The sequence below is a fragment of the Panthera tigris genome, chromosome F3 (genome assembly GCF_018350195.1).
Source record: "Panthera tigris isolate Pti1 chromosome F3, P.tigris_Pti1_mat1.1, whole genome shotgun sequence".
NCBI classification, from domain to species: domain Eukaryota; kingdom Metazoa; phylum Chordata; class Mammalia; order Carnivora; family Felidae; genus Panthera; species Panthera tigris.
In genome coordinates, this window is record NC_056678.1 from 4,409,291 (window position 1) to 4,433,533 (window position 24,243).

Below are 24,243 nucleotides of genomic sequence, written 5' to 3' on the forward strand. Positions count from 1 at the left end.
GATAATGGGTTTTGTCCCCAAGCATAGCCGCTGAACCCAAAGTGCAGTAGCCTACGGTCGTGACCTGTTCTCCTTCGCTTGTGACATTTTTCTGCGTTTCTGTAGCATAGACAACTTTTTTTTTTTACAGCTTGCTTTCTTTCTTTCTTTCTTTCTTTCTTTCTTTCTTTCTTTCTTTCTTTCTTTCTTTCTTTCTTTCTTATTTAATTACTTAGAGGGAGAGGGTGAGAAAGAGGGAGAGAGAGAATCCCAAGCAGGCTCCATGTTGTCAGCAAGGTGAGGCTCGAACCCACAAACCATGAGATCATGACCTGAGCCAAAATCAAGTCAGACACTCAACCAACTGAGTCCCCCAGGCACCCCTGACACCGTTTTTTCAAGGTAACTTTACCTTAAAAGTTTTGTTGTGCAGTTGGTGTTGTATTTCTTTAGTAAGAATTTAATCTGTCTTTTTAAAATGGTGCTAGTTTTTTTAACATTAGGATTTCTTTAGGACTCTGGTTACAATATTGTGTAGGTTTTGAGTGTTCTCCCTTATAATTCCTCATGGTGTAAGACTTTACAGACACGAGGTATTTATGAATGCCTATATGCAAGTAACATAAACCCCCAGTTTACCTTAGAGAGCAGGGCTATCCAACAGAACTTTCTGGGATAGAAAGGTTTTATGTCTTGCTTCTACTACCGTGGCTGGTAGCCACTGTGGCTGTTTAATTTTAAGTTCATTAAATTAAATACTCAGTTCCTCAGTTGCACAGGCCAGCAGCCTCAGGGCTCCTGTGCCGGGAGGTGCATCTATAGAGAGAGGTGGGATCCGTGAACCCCTGGTCAGGACCAGGCTCTCTTTTCTCCGCGTTTCTCTGTGGAGGGGTTAGAAATTGGCTCCAGAAAAGTCCACACAGAGGCTCTAGGGCGGTGTCAGGAATTTGGAGCCTGGCAGGGGAAGCTGTGGTAGGAAGAGGCAGTACCCTGAGCCTCACTGGGAATAAATGTTCCCCCAGAACCTTCCCGTTGCCCCCCCCACCCCCCCGGGGACCACAGCTGGACTTCATTAGCCTGTATAGTTATGGATGTTATTTGTTCCTAACCGGGTTGTAAGTAACTAGAGAGTAGCTATTGTGTTTTATAATTCTGCGTCTTCCTCCGTGAAGCACATCCACGGGGAGGACATCATTATCTGGCTCAAAGACAAAGTGTTGTTCCTTTTCCAGTAGAAATTGAGAACAACTCTTCACTTTCAGTGAACTGGAAGGGATTACACGTTGGATAAGGACAGAAACCAGTGTAGGCTTATGACACTTGCCAATTACAGTAGATAAAAACAGTGTTATCTCTTGTTTTCTGTGATTGTACACAGCCTTACAGGTAAGAGAAGATGTGTTAATAAGATGTGTGACACCCCCCCCCCCCGCCCCAAGTTAGTTGTTCACAGCACCTCCTATTTTGAGAACTGGGAGAATAGGAGTCTCATGCAAAGTGAAATAGAAACCTCTGTTGCAGAATCTGATTTCATGTCACCTTTCACTTTGTGGGACTCTGTGCATCTCTGTGCCTTCCCCATAGGTGATTTTCCTTCCTTTGTGTGGGCTTTAATCACTCTTTTTACTTTACATCTGTTTAAATAGACACATAATTTAAACATAATTTAAAACCCAAATTGTGTAGTTATAATGGTTTCTTGCACAAGTTCCCTCCTCCCCACCCCCCCCCCCCAAGTGTATTCATTTTAAGAGAGAGCACAAGCAGGGGAAGGCAGAGAGAGAGGAAGAGTGAGAGAATCCCAAGCAGGCCGTGTGCTGTTAGTACAGGAGAGCCCGTCCTGGGACTCACTCACGAACCCTGAGATCGAGACCCGAGTCGAAACCGAGAGTCGACACTTAGCTGACTAAGCCACTCAGGCGCCCCGGTTTCTTGCACAAGTTTTAACTGATTTATAGAATTCTGCATTTTCGAGCTAGCATTTACAATGCAGCGTAGTTCAACGTAGTTCCCTCTATCAGCTATTTAGCATTTACCGTCTTGCAGGTTAAATGCAGCATTCTGTTACATGAGCTATTTTAAGGTACTAAAATTTCACATAGTGGTATGATTGGCCAGTGAGCAGCCCAGTGTGGATCGAAGGGGTGCTTTCCTCTGCACAGTGTATGTGCTTTTAAGGTAGCGGCCATCGCTTTCCCAGACCTCATTGTAATTCACCCTGCATCCATCGCTACTGGAAACTAATGAAAATGCTGGGGCTACCAGGCTTTATTTTACTGTTGAGAATTCTCAGTGGTTACAGTGTTATGTAGTGCCTAATTCTCTTGGCGTTGCGGTTTTTTTAATAGTGATTTTTATTTTCAGTCCAGTGATCCATTTCGCTCATTAACCCCCTAACCACTGAGTAAGCTTCGTGTCGGAAAAGAGCTTCCGAAGGAGGAGACATGCGTGGGTTTATTATAAATGTGAACGTCCTAATCATTTCTAATCCCAATATACATATTCTCATTGGAATTAAAAACTATGGCTTTTAAGTCAAACTAGGAGAAGAGCAAAGTGCTAGACTAGGAGAGCAAATGCTATGTTTTTCCTATAGGATGCTCTCAAGTAATACAACTGTTGCCATAGCAAAATCAGGTGAAATTTAATAAAACCTGCTCGTTGCTCCCACGGAAAAGCTAAACTAGGGCATAAGGATTTTAATGTCACTTGGTCCCCTTTCATTTGATTTCCCATCCTTAACACAAAGTAGACACTGAGCACACCCTTCATTTTGAAAAATTGATTAGCTGTGGGGAGTTGACCGGTATTGGATGTTGGTTGTGATCTGTACAGATTTGTACCCAAAATATGTAATTGTCATTCATGCCATGCCCTTCTGTGTCCAGTGCCATATCTGATGAACAACAGGCTCCCGGATAGGGATATTATCTCTAGGATATTATGAAATGTCTTATGATCTTATTTTGATATTTTCCCTTGCGATTTAAAGCAGCACTTTTTTCCCCTGTATGTCAGTGTGAGTGTGTGAGTGTGGGTGTGTGCATTTTAGTAACTCCAAAAAGCTAGCTTTTAATGCGTTTAGAATTATTATGTCAGTGCTTGTCTGAGTCTTTAAAAATGTTCCAGCCACATTTTGATACGTTGTTCCCTGTAACAGGGACAGATGTTTACTTAGTTTATTAAATCCGTGTATTGCGAGTGCTGCTGTTAACTGCCCAGTGATTACACAAGTTGCTTTTTGGACAGCATCTTTATTGTACTCTGCATGTATCCACAAGCTATATCACAAAAGCAGGAAACAGGAGAGCAGACATACCTCTTTGAACGTGCAATGTCGGTTGGAGTGAGAGGGAGGTAAAAATGATTCATAGTTTGAGAAAGTCAGATTGCTTTCAGGAATGAAGGAAGACCAGAATCTGAGCATATCAAACATCATGCTTACCAACAACTCAGGTACCTCACTAAGAATACTGAGTCTATAATTTGAAAAATTCTGTGGAATAAAATGCATTAATTAGAAACTTGACTGAAGTGTTTAGCTGAGAATATACCACATGTGAAAAACATTTCTGTCTTAATTAGGAAGCAGAGTAACTGAGAAAAATACCACCATAAGAGTGAAATTTATACACACACACACGCATTAGAACTTCACTGTCAAATACAGCCACTAGCCATAGTTGGCTACTTAAATTTAAATTAATTAAAATTAAAAAAATCAAATTAATGATCAGTTTTTTGGTTGTACTAATCATATTTCAAGTGTTTAATAGCCACATGTAACTAGTGCCACATTTAATGGTGCAGATATAGAACATTTCTGTCATTACATAAAGTCTGCTGTAATTTCTTTCTTTCTTTTTTTTTTTTTTTAGTGTGTATTTAATTTTGAGACAGAGACAGAGCATGATCGGGGGGGGGGGGCGGGCAGAGAGAGAGGGAGACACAGAATCTGAAGCAGGACACAGAATCTGAGCTGTCAGCACAGAGCCCAACATGGGGCTTGAACTCATGAACCGTGAGATCGTGACCTGAGCTGAAGTCGGACACTCAACCGACTTAGCCACTCAGGCGCCCGAAAATAATTTCTTAATCAGGAGAGACACAAGGGTGATAGTATTCCTTACTTATAAAAAACAAGCTGAAGAGTGTAATAGTAGCTATATTTTGCACCTAACTTTGCCTGAGGACATACATAATGGTAACCTGAGAGTCATAAACAGTGAACCTGTCCCCAGCTCTGCTCTAGAACCCCTCAGTGACATCTGAGATCTATTTTGGATCTCTCCAAGCTTGTGACCTGCCTGGTTAGACTGCCTAGACACCAGTCTAACTCCTGGCTCCCTGCTTCCTTTCTCATTTTCCTTAACTTTTTTTTTTAATCTTTATTTAGTTTTGAGACACAGAGAGAGAGTGCAAGCCAGAAGGGGCACAGAGAGAGGGAGACACAGAATCCGAAGCAGGCTCCAGGCTCTGAGCTGTCAGCACAGAGCCCGACGCAGGGCTTGAACTCACAAACCAAAAGATAATGACCTGAGCTGAAGTCGGATGCCTAACTGAGCCACTCAGCCCCTCATTTTCCTTAACTTTTGATATGTTTATGTACTCCTCAAAATATCTGTATTAGCTTTATTACATTGAATGTGTCCATGCAAACTACATCTTTTTGGGGGTGGATGTGGAATATAGAGAGAAATCTATTCTTTCTCTTTCAACCTTGTTTTCCCTACCTGATAAAACAAAACAAAACAAAACAGTATTGATATTACTAACCCACAGATCATGGCAGTGTGAGAAGTAATGAATCGATTATATCACAGGGAACAATTGGAAAAATGTTAAACCTTATATACTGTAGCAGAGATATCTGGATGAGACAAAAGCAGTGACTTAAAGTTTGGTGAATTATCACATTAAAAAATCCTTCCTCAAATTAGTGTTTAAATACTATGATATTGAAATGTTTTATGTGTCTGAAAAATTCTGTGAAGTTAGTGCCTCATTTTTGAGGTTCATCTGGGGAAATCTATAAGGCCCAGAGTTTTCGGGCTGAAGATACATATAAGTTTGTTGTAGGTTTTCGTGGTATTGAAATAGTTCTAGTCATGTCATTTTCTCAAAAGCTGAAAATACTTGAATGGTGTGTTATTTAATTTTACAACATCTCTATGAGATGGATAAGGGCCAGTTATAATAATTATTCTATAAAAAGTTAAAAAATTTTTAGGATTGAATAAATTATTTGTGTTACTTTGTTCTGTGACAGGCAGATTGAAACAATGTAACACCTATTATTAACACTAAACTCATTATTCAACAGGTTATAGCTAATTATTTCATTTAAATTGACACTAATCTTTTTTCTTTTTAATTAGTAAGACAAATTGATTTCAAAGAATTTTAGCGGGATGATAAGATGAACAAAACCAAACGCAGAGTTTCTCAGGAGGATGATAGTGTAGAATTTTTGTATATAAGCAAGATAATTTATTAGGAGATGTTCTAACATCATTTATTCCTGTAATGAATTTAAGTTTTAGATTAATGAGCTACTAATTGAAGATTTAGAATAATAGTTATCATTAATGAATGTAAAAAGAAAATTGGAGCTTTATTTGAGAAAATATTTCAGGCCACTAAATTGCTGTCCTTGGTCTAAATCATATTAATGTAGTTTATAAATTTATCTGGAAACAAATTGAAATCTGGCTCAAAAATCCCATTTCATCAATTCATTCATTTTTACATGGGTATTTCCTAGGATAATGGGAATTTCTAAAAACTTCTAAGAGTATCCAAAATAATATATGATTAAAAAAGTCATTCTTTTAGAAGAAACATTGAGTCTAGATAATTCTAATTCTCTTCATAAAATGAGGTGACTATATCCAAGAAAACAGACACCTTTGTTTTTCTCTGAGAAACACATACATAAAGGGATATCAGTAGAATGAAGGTTTTTGAACTTTTAAACCATTGGAACCTAAATTGCCCTTCAGCTACTATAAAAAATGTGATCTTGATATTAAGATTTATGGCCATTTTGGATTTTATGCTGCCATTCACCTGAAGGTACAGGAAGGTCCTGAGACGGGGTGACAGAGGTCAGGTGTCAGCGGCTGGGACTAGATGTGCAGGAAAGGGCGTGTGGAAATCACAATCAGATACTTGATTTTCTTTTTCTTTTTCTGTTTTTTTTTATTATTAATTTTTAGGTTAAGCCCAGTACCGTTAACAGTGTTATATTAGTTTCAGGGGTATAATACAGTGATTCAACACTTCCACACATTACCCAGTGCTAAGCACAAGTGTGCTCTCTAATGCCCGTCACCTGTTCCCCTCCCCGCCCCGACCCCGACCTCATCCTCTGGTGACTGTCGTGTGTTCTCTGTAGTTAAGGGTCTGTTTCTTGATTTGTCTCTCTCTGTCTTTTTTCCCCTGTGTTTGTTTTTCCTTAAAGTCCACATAAGAATGAAATCATATAGTATTTGTCTTTCTGTGACTTCTTTCACTTAGCATTATGCTCTCTAGATCTATCCATGTTATTGCAAATGATAAGATTTTATTCTTTTTTATGGCTGAATAATACTCCATCACATATATTTATACACATATATATGTACACACACACCACATCTTCTTTACCCATTTATCTATTGATGGACACTTGAGCTGCTTCCATAATTTGGCTATTGTAAATAACATTGGAATAAACATAGAGGTGCATGTCTCCCTTTGAATTAGTGTTTGTGTATTTCTTGGGTAAATACCCAGTGGTGTGGTTACTGGATCATAGGGTAGTTCTATTTTTAACTTTTTGAGGAACCTCCATACTGTTTTCCACAGTGGCTGCACCAGTTGACATTCCCACCAACAGTACATGAGGGTTCTTTTCTCTCCACATCCTCGCCAACACCTGTTGTTTCTTGTGTTTTTGATTTTAGCTGTTCTGACAGGTGTGAGGTGATATCTCACTGTGGTTTTGATTTGTATTTCTCTGATGATGAGTGATATTGAGCATCTTTTTATGTCTGTTGGCCATATGTATGTCTTCTTTGGAGAACTGTTCATGTCTTCTTCCCATTTTTAGTTGGATTATTTGTTTTTTGGGTGGTGGATTGTATCAGTTCTTTATATATTTTGGATACTAACCCTTTATTGGATAGGTCATTTGCAATTATCTTCTCCCATTCCTTATGTTACCTTTTGGTTTTATTGACTCTTTCCTAGCTGTGCAGAAGCTTTTAATATTGATGTAGTCCCAGTAGTTACCTTTGCTTTCATTTCTCTTGTCTCAGGAGACATATCTAGAAAAATGTTGTTATGACTGATGTTAGAGACATTATTGCCTATGTTCTCTTCTTGGATTTTTATGGTTTCAGGTTTCACATTTATGTCTTTAATCCATTTTGAGTTTATTTTTGTGTATGGTGTAAGAAAGTGGTCCAGTTCCATTACATAGTATGTAGCTGTCCAGTTTTACCAACAACATTTCTTGAAGAGACTTTTTTCCGTTGCATATTCTTTTCTCCTTTGTCAAAGAATAACTAACCATATAATTGTGGGTTTATTTCTGAGCTCACTATTCTGTTCTATTGATCTATGTATCTATTTTTCTGCCAGTACTATACTGTTTTGATTACTACAGCTTTGTAATATAACTTGAAGTCTGGAATTGTGATACCTCCAGTTTTGTTTTTCTTTGTCAGGATTGCTTTGGCTATTTGGGGTCTTCTGTGGTTCCATATAAATCTTAGGATTGTTTTTTCTGGTTCTGTGAAGAATGCTGTTGGTATTTTGATGGGGAATGAATTAAATGTATAGATTGCTTTGGGTGATACAGACATTTTAACAATGTTCTTCCAATCCATGAGCATGGAATGTCTTTCCATTTCTTTGTGTTGTCTTCAATTAATTTCTTTCTTTCTTTCTTTCTTTCTTTCTTTCTTTCTTTGTCCCTCTTTCTCTCTTTTTCTTTCTTTCTTTCTTTTCTTTCTTCACACCCAACATGGGGCTTGAACTCATGACCCTGAGATTACACATTATGTGCTCTACCAGCTGAGCCAGCCAGGCATTCCTTTGTCTTCAGTTTCTTTAATCAGTGTTTTATAGTTTTCAGAGTACAGTTCTTTAACCTCTTTGGTTAGGTTTATGCGTAGATATTTAATTACTTTTGGTGCATTTGTAAATGAGATTGTTTTCTTAATTACTGTTTCTGTTGCTTCATTATTAGTGTACAGGAATGCAACAGATTCCTGTACATTGATTTTGTATCCTGCAACTTTACCGAATGCATTTATCAGTTTTGGTAGCTTTTTGGTAGAGTCTTTCGGGTTTTCTATATACACTATTAAGTCATTTGCATATATTGAAAGTTTTACTTCTTCCTTACTGATTTGGATGTCTTCTAATTCTTTTTGTTGTAATACTCGATTTTCTTATGCCTCAAAATGTTGGAGTCTAGTATTCTATCAACTTTACCCTCCCCTAATAATGTTATAAACTCAAGAGTCCTCTAATAAGCTATTTCATGGGAATTAATCAGGGAAGCCAGTTGAATTGCCCTACTTGAGGTAAGTTAAAGGCAACTTCATTGCCCTGAAGTAAACTTTGAAACAATAAAATATATTATATAAGTGTAAATAACGACGTCCTGCCAAATCTAGTTTGTAAATATATTTATCATAGTTTTTAGAGGCAGATGGGACCTTAGAAAATTATTTGAATGATTATGTGTAAACTTGTATTATTTTCATCTCCTGCTTAAAAGTAAAGGGGCTCGAAAGGTCATCTGCTCAAATTCAGACTGTTGGTAAAGGAACCCAGTCCTCCAACCTGTTGTCTTAAGGTGGAGTTTCTACCACTATCAAAGTTGTGTTATTTAGTCCTTTGAAAGGCTCTTAAACACATGAGCTGGAGACGAAGCAGAGAAGTGTAGAATATATAATCAACATTTCCTAAAAGAGAAACTTTGTCCTCTAGTAGTAGAAAAAGGGAAAAGTGCATCTAATCATGTATTGTGATATGTTCCAAAGAAAGTATCACCCTAGTCCTTCTCTGGGTCTACCAGTTTACCAAGGAGTGTAAGGGAGATGGGACTTGGCTCATATTTCCCATGAGCTAAGATTATGTGAATTGTTGAGGAATAGGACTTAATGTTATTATCACAAGTAGTTATTAAGTGTTAATCATTAATATTAAAGAAAATTAGGGCGAGCAAATAACGTCCCCTTATAGTAGATGCTAAACAAATTCAATAATGTGTTTTGAAATCAAGGAGGATGAACTATATGATTTTTTTGTAAGTATAATTGACACACAATGTTGCATTAGTTTCAGGTGTACAACATAGTGATTCAGCAAATCTATACACTAATGCTGTGTTCACCATGAGCGTAGCTACCATATGTCACCATACAATGCTATTATACCGCCGTTGATTATGTTTCCTATGCTGTGCCTTTTATCTTGGTTGAACTATATGATTCATAAGGTTTTCTTGAGCTTTAAAATTCAGCGATGATTGGGGCATCTGGCTGGTGCACTCGGTTAGGCATCTGACTTCAACTCAGGTCGTGATCTCACAGTTCAGGAGTTCAAGTCTCACATCGGGCTCTCTGCTTTCAGTGCAGAGCCTGCTTCATGAAGATCCTTTGTCCCTCTCTCTCTGCCCCTCCCCCGTTTGCACTCTCTCTCTCTGTCTCTCTCAAAACAAATAAATTAAAAAAATTAAAATTCAGTGATGATTAATAGACACTTTTTATTTTACTGCGATTCATAGAAGATATATTTGGTTTGTTGCCTAGTGGAGTATTTTTATATCTTCAGTCTATTCAAAGGTTAGTTTGGTATTCTTATAAGAGAGTTTCTATTCTTCATTGCAAACATAGGTTAAAAAATTGAAAGAGCACGTGAGTCTTCATCTTGGGGTTGTGAATTTGAGCCCCACTGGATTTCTTTCTGTCCCTCTAACATGCCAAGTCTGTTTTCAACAGAAGATCCTTACAATTGTTGGCTCCTCTGATAGGAATGTCTTAGGTGTACAGGTCTCATTAAATATGATAGCCCCTCAGAAAGGGCTTTCTTGACCACTCAATCTAAAGGGGCTCCCCCATTAAAGCTGAATTGTGTTCTCTTTGAGCATTAGCATTGTCTAAAATGTTATCGTTATCGTTCAGTTGTTTATTATTTTTCTGCTGCATGAGGACAGAGAGCTTGCAAATCTTTTTCATCTGGTAGCCTTGTGCAAAAAAACCCAGCCCGTGAGTTCAATGCATGATGCTTGCATGATGCTCTTACATAAAAGGATTAAAATCCTCTTATAAGTGAGAAGGAGGTCTTGACAACCAAAAGAATTTTTCAGTTCTTTTCAGGTTATAATGAAAGCTGATGTTGGAAGCAAGTCAAACTGAATGTTACAATGTGATTACGTTTACCTAATGAAATAACAGATTTTAGCAATTCCAGCTTATTTACTGAATAATTACTGAAGTTTTCCATATCCTAAAGGCCCATTCGAGAGACACGATTCCAATGCACTGTGCTTGTTGGGTAGTACATGCTGTGTGGTGGAGATGGGGACCCTGGGAGGGGCAGGCCTACTGAAGTGACATCAAGGTTAGGTCAAATCTTTGAGTGCCTTCAATAGCGACAGCCTGGTATTGGGTCCCTAAGAGAAACAAGGGGGTACTAGGCCTCCTTCCTAGTGACTGTGACTCCATTGTTTGGTATTTCTTCAAAATGGTGGAATGAACAAATAATACTCTGCGAAGGGCTGTGTGTCACCCCCAAGCAGGAGACACAAGGACAAGAAACTAAAATCATGAAGGTGGGAAGGTTTCTGAGATTTTCATTCAGGCTGTGTAGTTGATCTGAGAACGCCACCACTTCTGCTCCCTGGAGACTTCTGTGTCTTTTGTCTGATGAGGCAGCTGTGGGTAGATGTGTGCCTCTGCAGCCGTTGGCTTCCCCTGCCCACTCTGTCCTCGTCCCTGGCTAAGGTAGATGGTTGTTCCTGGTGAGACCCCTGCTGCCCACCCCCCCCTCCCCCCAGGAGCCACAGGAGTTGGGCCAAAGGGCATCTGCTCGAAGCTCCAGGGGGTATCTGTCAGTCACAGGTCACCCATAACAGAAACTGGGAATCTGTGAATGGATGTCGAGGGCTGTTTGGATTGACACAGTGTGACTGCCGCACTGTGTAGAGAATGTATGCTTGCCTTAGATGTCAGCTAACAATATTAGAGGATATGTGCTTTAGTATCAAATGACTCATGAGCATTACTGCTAGGGCAGTTCTGTCTTTTCCGACTACTTAATGACCCTCTCATTAGACTCTGTCCAGTCCTCAGGATGTCTGTGAGAAGCCACGGAAGTGGGACTGTAGAGTGTGGAGCTGCTGGCTACCTCCAGTTTATACTGATGTTTCAGGTGTGGACTTTTCTCTTGCCCTAAGTCTCAGTCACCTCTGACTCTGTTTGAAGGGAGTAAAGATGAAAAGTTTGAATTTTTCTTGTCAACTGGGACTTCTTTATCGAGTTACTATTTAAGGAAGGATATAGTTTTTAAGAACCTACTCTGTGACAGGTGCTCTTGTTAGGAACTTCTATAAATCTTACATAATTCTCGCTAGGTGTTCCTCGGCCTGTTTACAAATAAGGTGGAGGCTCTTAGAAATTAAGTTGTTTGCTCAGAGGTACACAGCTGACGAGGCACAGACAAGCTCCCACTGCAGCTCTGTTTTCTGAGATAAGTCCATTTTCTAGGGTAACACGGGTTCCTCCCATGCTTTATTCCTTGTCTATATAGAGTCAGGGTAATAATACCTCAATATCTATTTCACAGAACTGTAAGAACCAGATGAATATGAACACAATACCTGTATAATTCCAGGTTCTATTATGATCATTAATATGATTCCAGGTTCTATTATGATCATTACTTCAGCAACATTACCTAAGTTCTTTTAATTAACTGTCATTTCATATCAAGATTTCTGAATACGCATTGTGTTCCTGTGGAGCCTTGTCTGTAGCAGTGGATATTTTAATTATTTGTTAGACTCCTTGTGGTTATGTTTGGGTTTCTTTGAGAATAAGTTTTACACCCTTCCAATTGTTGGCAAATATTCATACCAGAGAAAAACTACCCATCTGTTCAGCTTCTAGCCAAAACATCACAGTCAAAATAGCAGATTTGGCTCTAACGTGAATTATGATGAGACAGTACAACCCAGAATACAAGTCATATCCTAGTCAATAGATGTGGAAAGAGGTGGTATCAGTTGGGGAAAATTTAAGATTTTCACCATATAAAGTTAAGGCTGGGTTTAGAAGAACATAACAGATGCCCCAAATTGCACTTACAAGGTATCATTAGAGCTGGAATTGGATGAACAGAAATAGTGGGAGAAGAAAAGTCACTGATTAGCTGGTGTAAGCCAGCTTCTACTGCAGACAGGCTTGCCTCCCAGGCATTCGTGGACGGCTGTTGATGCTCTTGGGATGGATGTCTCCTTGAGAAAATTGGTCTTTTACTCACTGCAGTATCTTATATATTCTTGAAGCACATGGATGTTTTGCTGTGATCATCCTGAATGTCAACTGGTTTTCTTTTTTCTAAGGCTTTTTTTTTTTTTTTTTTTTTGCTATGGAGTGTAATAACTTTATGCTTTTGGCTAGGATACTGAAGCATTTTGTTGTTTTCTGATTTTGTTAAATAATTTTTTTCATTATGGTGCTCCAACCTGAGTTCATTTAAACAAAGTTAAAAACATATAGGGACGCCTAGGAGGCTCAATCAGTTAAACATCTGACTCTTGATTTCAGCTCAGGTCATGATCTCAGGTTCATGGGATCAAGCTCTGCGTCTCTCCCCCTTTCTCTGCCCCTTTCCCCTTTGAACACGTGCTTTCTCTCGAATAAATAAACATTGAAAAAAATAAGTGAAGTCAGATTCTACTTGTTGTTTTTCTACTTCCTTTTCTTCCTTTTTTTAGTTGAGTATTCTGAAATTTATCCATGAGGAATGTAGCTGTAGCTCATTCAGTTTCACTGCTGTATAGTTTTCTATTATGTAATAAATGTATCATAGTTTAATTTGCTTTCCTTTTAACTGTGACTTCATTGCCATAACATTCATGAACCTACCTCTGTTGAATGTATACAGGAGTTTTTGTAGGATGTATAACTTGTGATGGAATTGTTGGGTCATAAGTATGCTTTTCACAGCTTCTCTAGATAACATCAAATCCTTTTCCAAAGGGACTGTATACATTTATACCGAACCATCTGTGTATCAGAGTTTGCATTGTTTCAAATCTTCACCAACGTTTGACATTGTAGGATTTAAGGATTATTGCCAATTTTCAAATTAGCATTTTAAATTGTAACTGTGTTTTTCAGTTCTGGAAGTTTTTTTGGCTTAGACATTACAACATTTTTTATCTTTTCTCATATTTTCCATTTCTTGTATCTTTAAACATATTAAACACTTACTTTAAATTCTGACAACCCAAATTATGAGATCTGTTTAATTCAGCTATGTGGTATTTCTGCTGAGACTTTCTCATAAGTCTTTGTTTCCTTGTTTTGTGTGTGTGTGTGTGTGTGTGTGTGTGTGTGTGTGTTTAAACCATAAGCTCAGGCTCTTTTGAAATTTGTTGAAGTTTGTATTGGAAGTGTATTCATCCAGAATGAATTTGCCCTTCTTCTGGTGGCTAACGAGGGCTTTAACAGCCCTAGATCTCTCGAAGGTTAATTTTTGTGCTTGAGGCTTCCTGGACCAGAAAGTTAATGTTAATTTAGGGTGCAAGCTTGGCCAATTGCCAAGTTACGGTTATAATTTCTCTAGAAAAAAGTATCCACTCTATCTAGTGCTTAGGTCTAGACTGGCAGTTTCCCTCCTGTTCCTAATGTGGAATGGGTTTGTTATAATTTGTTCTAAGGGTGTCATCCTCTGGAGCCCAGGTCTGTTCAGGAGTCTGGTTTTAGAGTTCCCACTCTGGGTGTGGCCCAGGTGGCTCTCAGGTGCAAGTTCAGGGTTCCCTGGCTTAGCCAGATTTACCCAGGGACAAAGCTAGCTGGAGAAGTTACCTAATCTCTCAGGTTTATTGCTTTTGCTTCAGTGTAGTTCTCTAAGGATACTTTTCTTTTTTTATCATCTCAATGATGAATTTTATTTTATTTTTCAATTTTCTGTTTTTAAATAGACCTTCTTAAATGCCTTAACTTTTCTTCATCTTTAAAACACTTTTTTATTTTTTACATTTATTTATTTTTGAGAGACAGACTGAGACAGAGTGCAAGTGGAGGAGGGGCAGAGAGAGAAGGAGACACAGAATCTGAAGCAGGCTCCAGACTCTGAGCAAGCGTTCAGCACAGAGCCTGATGCCTGGCTCGAACCCACGAACCGTGAGATCGTGACCTGAGCCGAAGTCAGACACTTAACTGACTGAGCCACCCAGGGGCCCCTTTCTTCATCTTTTATTGTAAAAACTTTCAATCATGAAGAAAAGGTAAAAGGATAAGACAGGAAGGATATCACCTAAAGTCACTAATTATTAATTTTCTTGCCATATCAGCTGTGTGCGTGTGTGTGTGTGTGTGTGTGTGTGTGTGTGTGTGTGTGTGTGTGTTTCTTGAGCCATTTGGAAGTCAGTTGCAGGTATCATGAAACTTACCCTGGATGTTTTGCTGTGTATCTTGTCAAAATAAGGACATTCTGCTATAGAACGACTCTACTGTATCACATGAGTAAGAGTTCTCTAATATTTATCTACTACCTAATCTGTATTCACATTCCCCCGTTGTCCCTAAATATCTTCTATGTGTTTTTACCCCCAAATAAGAATACAAATAATGTAGTGATGCATTTTAAAATATGTGTTTCAGGAGGGCTCTTTGGGTTATTTGGTTCAGCATATTTTCAGATATGGAAATATGCTTTATTGTTTGGCTTTTCTGAAGTCTGCTCTTTGTTTCTTCTAGTAGCCAGAATGCCTCCATCTTTTGCTTTCTCTTCACTTTCCTTGTGAATTGCTGATTATTTGGGTTTGTAGCTAAAGGACTATAATTTGGTTAAAAAACTATTTTTATGTCCTTACGAGTCGTAACTTCTCAAGCGGAAGATACAAAGGTGGTTAGCTCATTGACTTTCATCCAAGTAGATACAATTTTAAGTTTTGTCAGATAAGTTGGACTGACATCACCCAGGATTCCACCTCTGGGTAGCCTTAAAAAAAAAAAAAAAAGACGTTTAACAAAATCAGTTTGTCCTTTGACTTTTCTTTGGGCAGCTGAATTCTGCTCACCCCTACTGTGTCCTGCTGCTCGTCAGCCTGGCTGCATGAAGACTAAGGAGGATTCAAGTGACTGTGTGGGGTGACGAGAGCTGGGTAACCATTTCTTCTTAAATACAAACCAAGTCTAACGAACGATTTCTTCTTAAATACAAAGCGCATCTAATGATGTTGCTCACTATTGGTAACTTTATTTGGGGCCTCAGACTCAATGAAGTTAAGTGTTGCTTGACATATTTTTCAGATGGCTCAGGATTAATGAAAATATATTGCTGTTGAATTATAATAAGCACCAGTAAGAAATAGGGATGTGTTGCTTTGTTTTGGTGATTTCATAGTTATTTATGTATTTAGCCGTATGCATGAAGCCCCCATGTTTGTATTTTTCTTTGTCATTGACTTCACAGCAGCTCAGTTGGATTTTAAATATTTATATTTTACATTTTCCCGCACCTGCCCCATGACAGTATACACAGACCATGCAAACAAAGATGTATTTAGTGAAGAGACTGTGGAACTCTTTTATTGCTGTCCTGATCTCCATCGGAAATGAAGCTGTTTTTCAAAACACCGTGTGTAGGCATGCTATCTAGCCGTCGGTAATTGTGCAGATTATAATCATGATCTCTTCAACACGTGTATGGCTGTGGTGGTAATAACTGGTGAATCACTGCAGTTTAATTGGAGTGAATGAAGAATAGAAAGCTCAGCAGAAACGTTCTTTAGCAAGGTAGAAACCTAAAAAACAAAAAAGAAAACAGAAAGAGAAAATAAGGTATATCCATGAATTTTAACTTACTACACAGTAGAAAGTGATTTTGATAATAGAATATATATATGTGATTGTATGGTGCTCTTAGCATAAACACGAGCATGTACGTTTGGGGGTTCAGCTAACTTAGCTGCAAAGTGACTTCTGCATCTCTCTCTGTGTGTTTATTAACTGTCATTCTTCAGTAATCAGAAGGTTCTGTTTCTTAATTTTTTATACCTAAATATCCTGGTAGCTCTCTTTGGAAAGTTTTAAAATTATTTTCGGTGACCGTTATGGAAAGCATTGGATAGAATGGAAACATCGCTTTGCATGGCAGGACCCAGTGGTCTAAAACAGTTTCTATCTTAGCCCTAAATTTTAGGAACATACTTATTGCGTGTTTGCTTATTTATTTCAGCACGCTAATTTTTAACTTTCTTGGGTTTTATCTTGAAGAACTCCTTAATGTAGTTCATTCATCCCATAATAAGCTGATATGACAAACTTAAACATGTTGGTGTCAGATCTCCCCTCTTTGGGTTTTCTCTTTATTTTATACCATGTACAGTTAAGTAAGAGTTCTGCCTGTTTTTCCTTTGAGATTTCTTGCCATGCTCAGTTTAACATTCTAGCACGAAATGGACAGATTTGACATTGGACACTTGTGTCTGTCCTCTTCAGTTCATCCTGCATGCTTTTACCAAAGAAGTCTATTTAAAGTATTTCACCTTCTACTGATTAGTAAACTTGGATGTGAAATCTATCTCTGGAGTTCAAGACTCCTCCCTCGTTATTTTCCACATCATCATTCCCAACTGGGCATTTGGAAGACCATGTTCCCTTTAGGCCAATACCATCACTTCTTTTGAAAAAAAGAAAGTCTGGGTGATTATGGGTGGGGAGACAGAGGTCATGTGTTCAGTGCAGTATTAACTGTATCTTTAGATTAACTAAAGGTTAATATATCTTTTGCCGCCTGTTGTTGAGGGGGCATTTTGTTGGTACAAGAGAGCCAGCAAATAGGGCAGGTTATGGGAGCGAGCTCTGTGGAGCTCTTGATAGCAGGAGTTCAGATCAGATTATAGGAAATCCAGGATGTCACCGAAAGGCACTTCTTGAAGGGAGAGCAACTATATTGAGTAAGAGAAAGGAACAGGACAGGAGGAATTTTTCTTATTCATAGGCAGATTTAAAACTGGGGTGTACTCAGAGCCCATGGCCACCACAAATATTTCAGCGGTCCCAGGGGTCAAGGGGAGATCATCAAGTTGGAAGGGAGTGTGGAGCCAGGGAGAGGAGCATCAGGTGCAACCAATCTTGACCTTTGAACAGGGCCACCCTTCCATCTTGGAAATGCAGGAGATGGGCCGTCTGGCACAAGCCGTGTCCCCCTGCCCCTATTCTAGCCGGCCGGGAGTGGGGACCTCAGGACGTCTTGCTTATTTCTGCCTCCCATTCTTGTCTGTTGCTCCTTGGAAGTGGTTACCTCTCTCCTATCCATTTGCTTGAGTGTCACATGTTCTGTAAGGGAAGGAGCACTGACTTCAGGGGGTAAACGGACCTAGGCTTGAGTTTTATCTCCTTGCTGGTTAGCTGGTGATCCTGGTCAACTTACTTCATGATTTAAAACTCCAGTTTCCTTCTTTGATATTGGAAGTATTAACATATTCTTTGCTGGTATAAAGATCAGAAAGTCTGCACCTCAGTTATTGGGCTTAGAAAACTGCTGTTTTTGGCCCCTCTAGTCACTGAGAAAAAGAATATTGTGTGTGTATTTATATAATCTGAATGGAAGGAAGATTTACAGAAATACTAATTTCTGTTGACAGAGTTCTCTTAATTTTATTTGTCTGCATCCCTGACCCTTCAGTCTCTCTGGTGGTAGGGGGGTTAGCAGTTGTAGATTGCAGAATCACCTGCTTCAGACAGTAGTAGAAACTTCTTTTGTGGACACACAGTATATTCTGATACAAGACAAATGCTGTGCTTTGGGGCCCTATATCTTCTGGAAGGTCATCAGAAGAGAGCAAGCCCCTGAAATATATCTGTAGCATCCCAAGAGTATCCTGTCATTTTATTTGTATGTCCTGTGCTTGGTGCATATTTGTTGAATTGTTAAATAAAAGATAATTTTGTTTAGACTAAATTATATGCTTTTATTATCACTGTCCTCTGGGAAAATATTGACTAAGTTTATCAGACATTTATGGAAATATGAAATTGTTGATCCAAAAATACTTGTGAAGCTTAAGTACTTTATCATTCAAGTTGCGAGTGCTTAGGAGACCAGTGAGGGCTGAAATTCTGTGATGAAATTTAAAAATCTGTAAATAGAAGTTGAAATAAGATTCTGATGTATTTATTTATTAGGATATTTTTCTGATTACAAAATATGTCATAGTCAACATAAAAAACCTAGGAAGGCATAGAAAAGCAAAGCCAAGAAATAAATACCACCTCTGATTATTAATATTATGATACATTTTCCTTTACTGTGTTTTCTGTGCATTTAGTATGGATTATTTTCTTTCATTGGTTTTCCTTTCGACATTATAGCAATGATTTCATAAAATACTCTTCCTTTTCAAAAATATTTTTTTTTAATGTTTTTATTTATTTTTGAAGGAGAGAGACAGAAGCATGAGCGGTGGAGGAGCAGAGAGAGAGGGAGACACAGTATTTGAAGCAGGCTCCAGGCTGTAAGCTGTCAGCACAGAGCCTGATGCGGGGCTTGAACTCACAAACTGTGAGATCATGACCTGAGCCAAAGTTGGACGCTTAACCAACTGAGCCACCCAGGAGCCCCAAAATACTCTTCCTTTTAAAATTAAGTTTTAAATTTTAATTCTAGTATAGTTAACATATGGTATTATATTAGTTTCAGGTGTGCAATAGAGTGATTCAGCAACTTTATACATCACCCAGTGCTCATCACGACAGGCGCACTCCTTAATTCCCATCACCTAGTTCACCCATCCCTCACCCCCTTCTGGTGACCATCATTGTGTTCGCTATAGTTAAGAGTCTGTTTCTTGGTTTGTCTCTTTTTTTCCTTTGCTCATGTGTTTTGTTTCTTAAATTCCACATATGAGTGAGATTATGTGGTATTTGTCTTTTTCTGACTGACTTATGCTCTCATAAAATATTCTTGAAAAATATTTTAGTAATACTCATCATATAGCTATATCATTATTCATTTACTCATTCTAATATTGGGTATTTATTTACTGTTTTAAATATAGCTGAAATAGATATCTTTTGTTGGCATTTTTACTTCCTAAACTAGTTTCTTAGGTACATAATTATCATGTTAAAGTTTAAAATGTGCATATTTTAAATAGTTTTATTACATTTTGCCAGTGTTTCAGAAAGGTTGATTTAGTTTCCTGGCCTGATGTCTTTTACAGTTAACTATGACATTTTTATCTCACTATACATCCTTACCAATGCTGAATGTTATCATAAAAAATAAAGGTCTCGGACTATGATTTATTCATCTAGTCTGTGTTGCAGATATAATCCATATTAATTGGGACACTTGTTGCAACTAAACAAATACTTGAGGTAAAATCTATGTTCTTCTGTATTACTTCTTGATGTGACTGTTTCTAGCACAAGATTTGTACAGGGATCACATTTTACTCATCTTTATGCTGCCCATAGAGATTTATACATAGTAGGCAGTCAATAAATGTGGAAAGTAATTATCACATTATACCCACCCAGATGGGTCCACCACTGATTGTGCACATACTTTAAGCAAATATCAACTCTTTTTATTAGAAAGTATCACATGAAGTTCCTGGGTCTCATTCGTGTTTTTGTATGAAGAACCCATTCATTGGTAGGACATATTGGTGTATTTAAAATAAAATTTCGTATCTGCTTCTTCAAAGTCGGTGTTGTATGGTGTGTATATAATTTACCTTGTAAATATATCCGAAGCACCAAGTAATTTAGATTATAAGCCTTGCTTATCTGAAAGATTTGTACTATCAGTGAAAAGATGTTGGAAAATGCTGCTGGTGGTTAGTAAGAATGTAACCAAGACATGAGCTTTAACGGAGATGTGAGATGTATATTAAACCAGTTTCTGAAAATCATTTGCTTTTTGTGTTTTATGGCAGTACCTTGTGGATCTGCATTTAGAATGATAATTCATGCTAATGGCTTTCATATCCCATGAGCTAGCAGAAATCAATTCTAAAATGGCAGAATGAAAGGGTATAGCAAATAAAGTCAATGAGCTGTCAAAGAATTTTTCTTCATCAAACAAATCCCAAAGCACCCTGTGTTACACTGACCTTCTCTCTTTTTTCTTGAATTCCTATGCTGATTTCGTTCCCGATTTCTTTTCGCATAATAGAAAAATTAACAAACATGTTTGGTCAGTGAAACAGAAGGTATTTGAAAATAATACCTTGAAGCAGTGTCTCAATCTTTAGGCAAATGGTGAAGAGGAAATACAGCATTGATTGCTGTTGCTAAGCAACAGCTTTCGCAGCAGATGTGCTTTGGGACCACGGTGGTGTCTGCCAGCCAGCTATGCAGGGTAGAGAGCAGCACAGCATCATGACGTTTCTGAGAACTCAGAATCCGTGCTTTTCATTTCCTCTTCTTTCTTTTTTCCACAGTTTACTGTGATCAGTATTTGAGAAGCTCAGATCATACTGCCAAATATATAGAGTGAGTAGTTTGGAGCACTGTGGGGATTTTTAGAAGGCTGTGAATGGATTTGTAGAGCCAACTCTAATGGAATCAGAATTCCTGTTTTGTTTCAGAAATACTATTAACTTTCTCATTCGCGCATTTATCCGTTCATTCATGCTGCTCTTAAAGAGTCTGGTGCGTCTTGTATTGCTGACGTGTGCACCGTAGGTGTGATGGTGGGAAGTGAGAGGAGCCGTGGGAGCCGTGCACGTGCGGTGGAAAGAAGAACCACCTGGGCCTGCCTCCCAGCACCGGAGCTTGCAAGCTTCAGGGCTCCCGAGGATCTCCAGGGCTGCTTGTAAAAGACTGGCGATCTTATTACCAGAGGCCTGGCAGGTAATTTAGTAGGAGTACAGATTTTAAACAAGCTGCCTTGGCGATTGTGATATGGCGGCAGGCAGATGACTCTTGAGAAATGACTGAAGTGGGTGGGTTAGTGAAGATTTCTTCACTGTTACACCAGGCAAGATGTCACCTGTCAGTTTTAATTCAGTAATGGGGAAACTATCACTTGTTCAATCTGTGCCTCTTTTAGCTTGATTCTTAAGTCTCTCCATATTAGAACCGCTTTAGACTTCTTGGAGTTGGACTGATTTGGGTTCCTTCCAGAACCTGCTCTGTGGATGTCCCTCAGGAGGATGTTGGAGGGCAGCCCATGTTGCTTGTGACTCACCCAAGAGCAAAAAATGGGAGTAACACGTAAAGTACAAAAGCCCCAGTCCAAACAGTCTGCAAGAAAGATGAAGATTTTCACACCCCCTTTCATTGAAAGCAAAAATACCAAATGACCAAGCAAACACCTGAATCTACTCATTGCCTGTTTTTTCCCTATCCCAAACCTGGTCACATTTCAGCCGTCTGTCAGTTATGAATCTGGCCAGTCTTTTAATAAAGCCTTTGTGCTCATAAATTATTTGTATAAATTCATGAGCGATTTTTGCTCATACAGTCTTTTAATAAGATAATTCACTTTTTTTCTTTCTCCAGTTGTATATGCTCCAAAGCCCAGTTTTATTCTTTATTAGATCTTGGCCTTATGCCATGTAGTGGTACAGACTAACACATGGTTCTTATTAGTGTATGTAGTTCGTTAACCATTCATCTATCGAGCTAAATGACTCCTAGATGACTTGTACATTTAAAACTGTTCAAAAGTTATTAAGGTCTGTAATTTATCATCACTAACATTTCTGACCTGTGTTTGGTCCCTCACCAGAATGATGTTCATTGAGGCATCGACACAATAGGAAGAAAATTAAGTTACACTAAAGGCATTACCAGTATGAGTGGGGAGATTTTAAATGTTGGCAGTAATCAATAGTAGAACTTAATTTATATACTTCATAATGGAGGCATTTTTCATTACATTTATATTTTCCAAATTGCATCCATTTTTAAATTAGTTGCCCTCATTTCAGACCATACTGCACAGCGAAATAATATATTTTCTGGATCTAAACCATCATATATGGTTTGACCTTTAGCTGAATCAAGTAGTAAAGATCAAAATGAATTATGCTTGGGTGGAAAGGGATTTTAATGTTGCTCTGCACTGTGTTTTCCCTCATCCCACATGCTGTTTAATATTATTAATTCAGCTTGAATGATGATAAGCCAAAAACGACTTTAGTTGGTCATGGCCAGTGCATTCTTGGACGTTATAGAAATGCCTGTAACACCTGAATGGTTCCACATAAATAGCAATGCATTTTTATTTTGTCCACAAGAGAAAATGCACCATGATTGCCTATGAGCAGCAGAGAACAGGTTTCTAGATGTATGTTCTTTCCTTGGTGCAAATACATAAGTCCATTAGTGCTAATACGGCTTGTGTATTTGCATCCAGGAATTCACTATTTAGAATATGACAAGCAATGAATATTTGAGGACTTATTACCAAAAGCTTTCAAATAAGTTGAAAGGCATAAATGACTTTGAGTCTGGAGAAGTGTAGTAATCCCTTAGAAATGAACTATTTAGAATATTTAACTCTGTTATCAGTGTACTTCAGTGTAATAGTATCCGTGCACATTTTGTGGTTATCTCAGTTCCCTGTCATGCACCTCACCACATGAAGTCAGCTTGGGACAGTCTTGGCCCTGTTCACAATGCCCCGGCTTCTCAAACTCCCTTGGTTTAATTTGCTGCCATTGTGACAGTTTTTGGAGGAGCTCTGGTGCAGAAACAGAAAGTACCCTCTGAGAGATCCCTGTGCTTTCAATTAGTGTATGAGGCAAGGATAACTATTGTTCTAGAATTCTTTCATCATAGAGACCCAAAACAAAAAGGCATAATCTTACTTTATAGAATAGATGCATCCTCAAAATTCCGTGTCACCTGAATTTTTGGATACTGAATTGATTTTCATTTATATTTTCTTTATAAACGCAGAGAGATACTCATCTAGATGAAAAGCCATTACACCAAGATACAGGCAATATTACATTTAAAAATGCCTCAAGTCTCCTCAGACTTTAGAAATCACAGATTTATAGGGAAATCGTAATTTTTCGAATAAAACATGACAGCTTCCAAATAGCTGGGCTTATTTTTACATTTGGCATCTTGATGGAAAAATAGCTCCATAAGCTGTATTGAAGAGTCACCTGGGAAGTCCTGATTGTGTAGCTCTTTGTGAGAGCCATTGTCACGGAGGGATGTGTAGGTTTAACTGGGTTTCAGTGGGAGTGGTTTGAAATGTAGCACTGACTTAGTAGGCACAGGACAGTTACTGATCACTGATCTCAGCAAACTTGAAAATAACATGTTTCTTGTTCTGTAAATTATTCAAGTTCAGTTTTCTGTTTTTAACAATCTGAGTAACAAGCTCAATTTTTCCCCTAAATGTCCAGGCATAATTAATAGTACTTAAAGCAGAAGTAGGAGCTTGAATAGTGTTAATATGAATGGCGAGAGCTGCATAGATACAAGGAACAGCTTGGTGGTGGCCAGAAGTGGGGGTTGGAGTGTGGTTGAAATGGGTGAAGAGGGTCAGAAAATACAAACTTCAGTCATAAATAAGTCCTGAAGATTTAACGTACAGCCTGGTGAACTGTAGGTAATAATATTGTACTGCATATTTGAAAGTTGCTAAGAGAGTAGATCTTAAAAGTCTTCATTATAAGAAAAAATATTTTGTCACCGTGTGTGGTAATGGATGTTTAATGAGACTTCACTGTGGTGATCACTTTGTAATGTATACAAATGTCAAATTGTTGTTCTGCTCCTGAAACCAACATAATGTTATATGTCATTTATACTTCAGTTTAAAAAAGAAAAGGTGAGAGCTGCATTCTCATACTGGGCACTCAGTTTAAAAATAGTGTGATTTTCTCCTTGATTATCGAAGTAATGAATTACCCGTTTTACAAAATAGGGAAAATCTAGAAAAATGTTAAAAAATGTTATCCATGTTTTAACCTGTAGATGTAACTGTGGTTTTCTATGTTTAAGTGTTTTTTCTTTTTGTTTTCACACGGCTGGTATTACTTAATGTATAAAA

General features: G+C 38.2%; 1 protein-coding gene and 1 long non-coding RNA gene across 2 annotated transcripts in view; one reads left to right on the plus strand and one right to left on the minus strand.

Annotated features, from left to right (window-relative positions):
* SMYD3 (SET and MYND domain containing 3) overlaps positions 1–24,243 on the plus strand; it is a 681,855-nt gene that overhangs the window by 256,936 nt on the left and 400,676 nt on the right.
* Positions 15,693–23,068, minus strand: LOC122235737. Its single transcript, XR_006213756.1, has 2 exons — positions 22,805–23,068; positions 15,693–16,015 (listed from the first exon to the last, which is right to left on the minus strand). It is a non-coding gene; the product is annotated as an uncharacterized LOC122235737 (long non-coding RNA).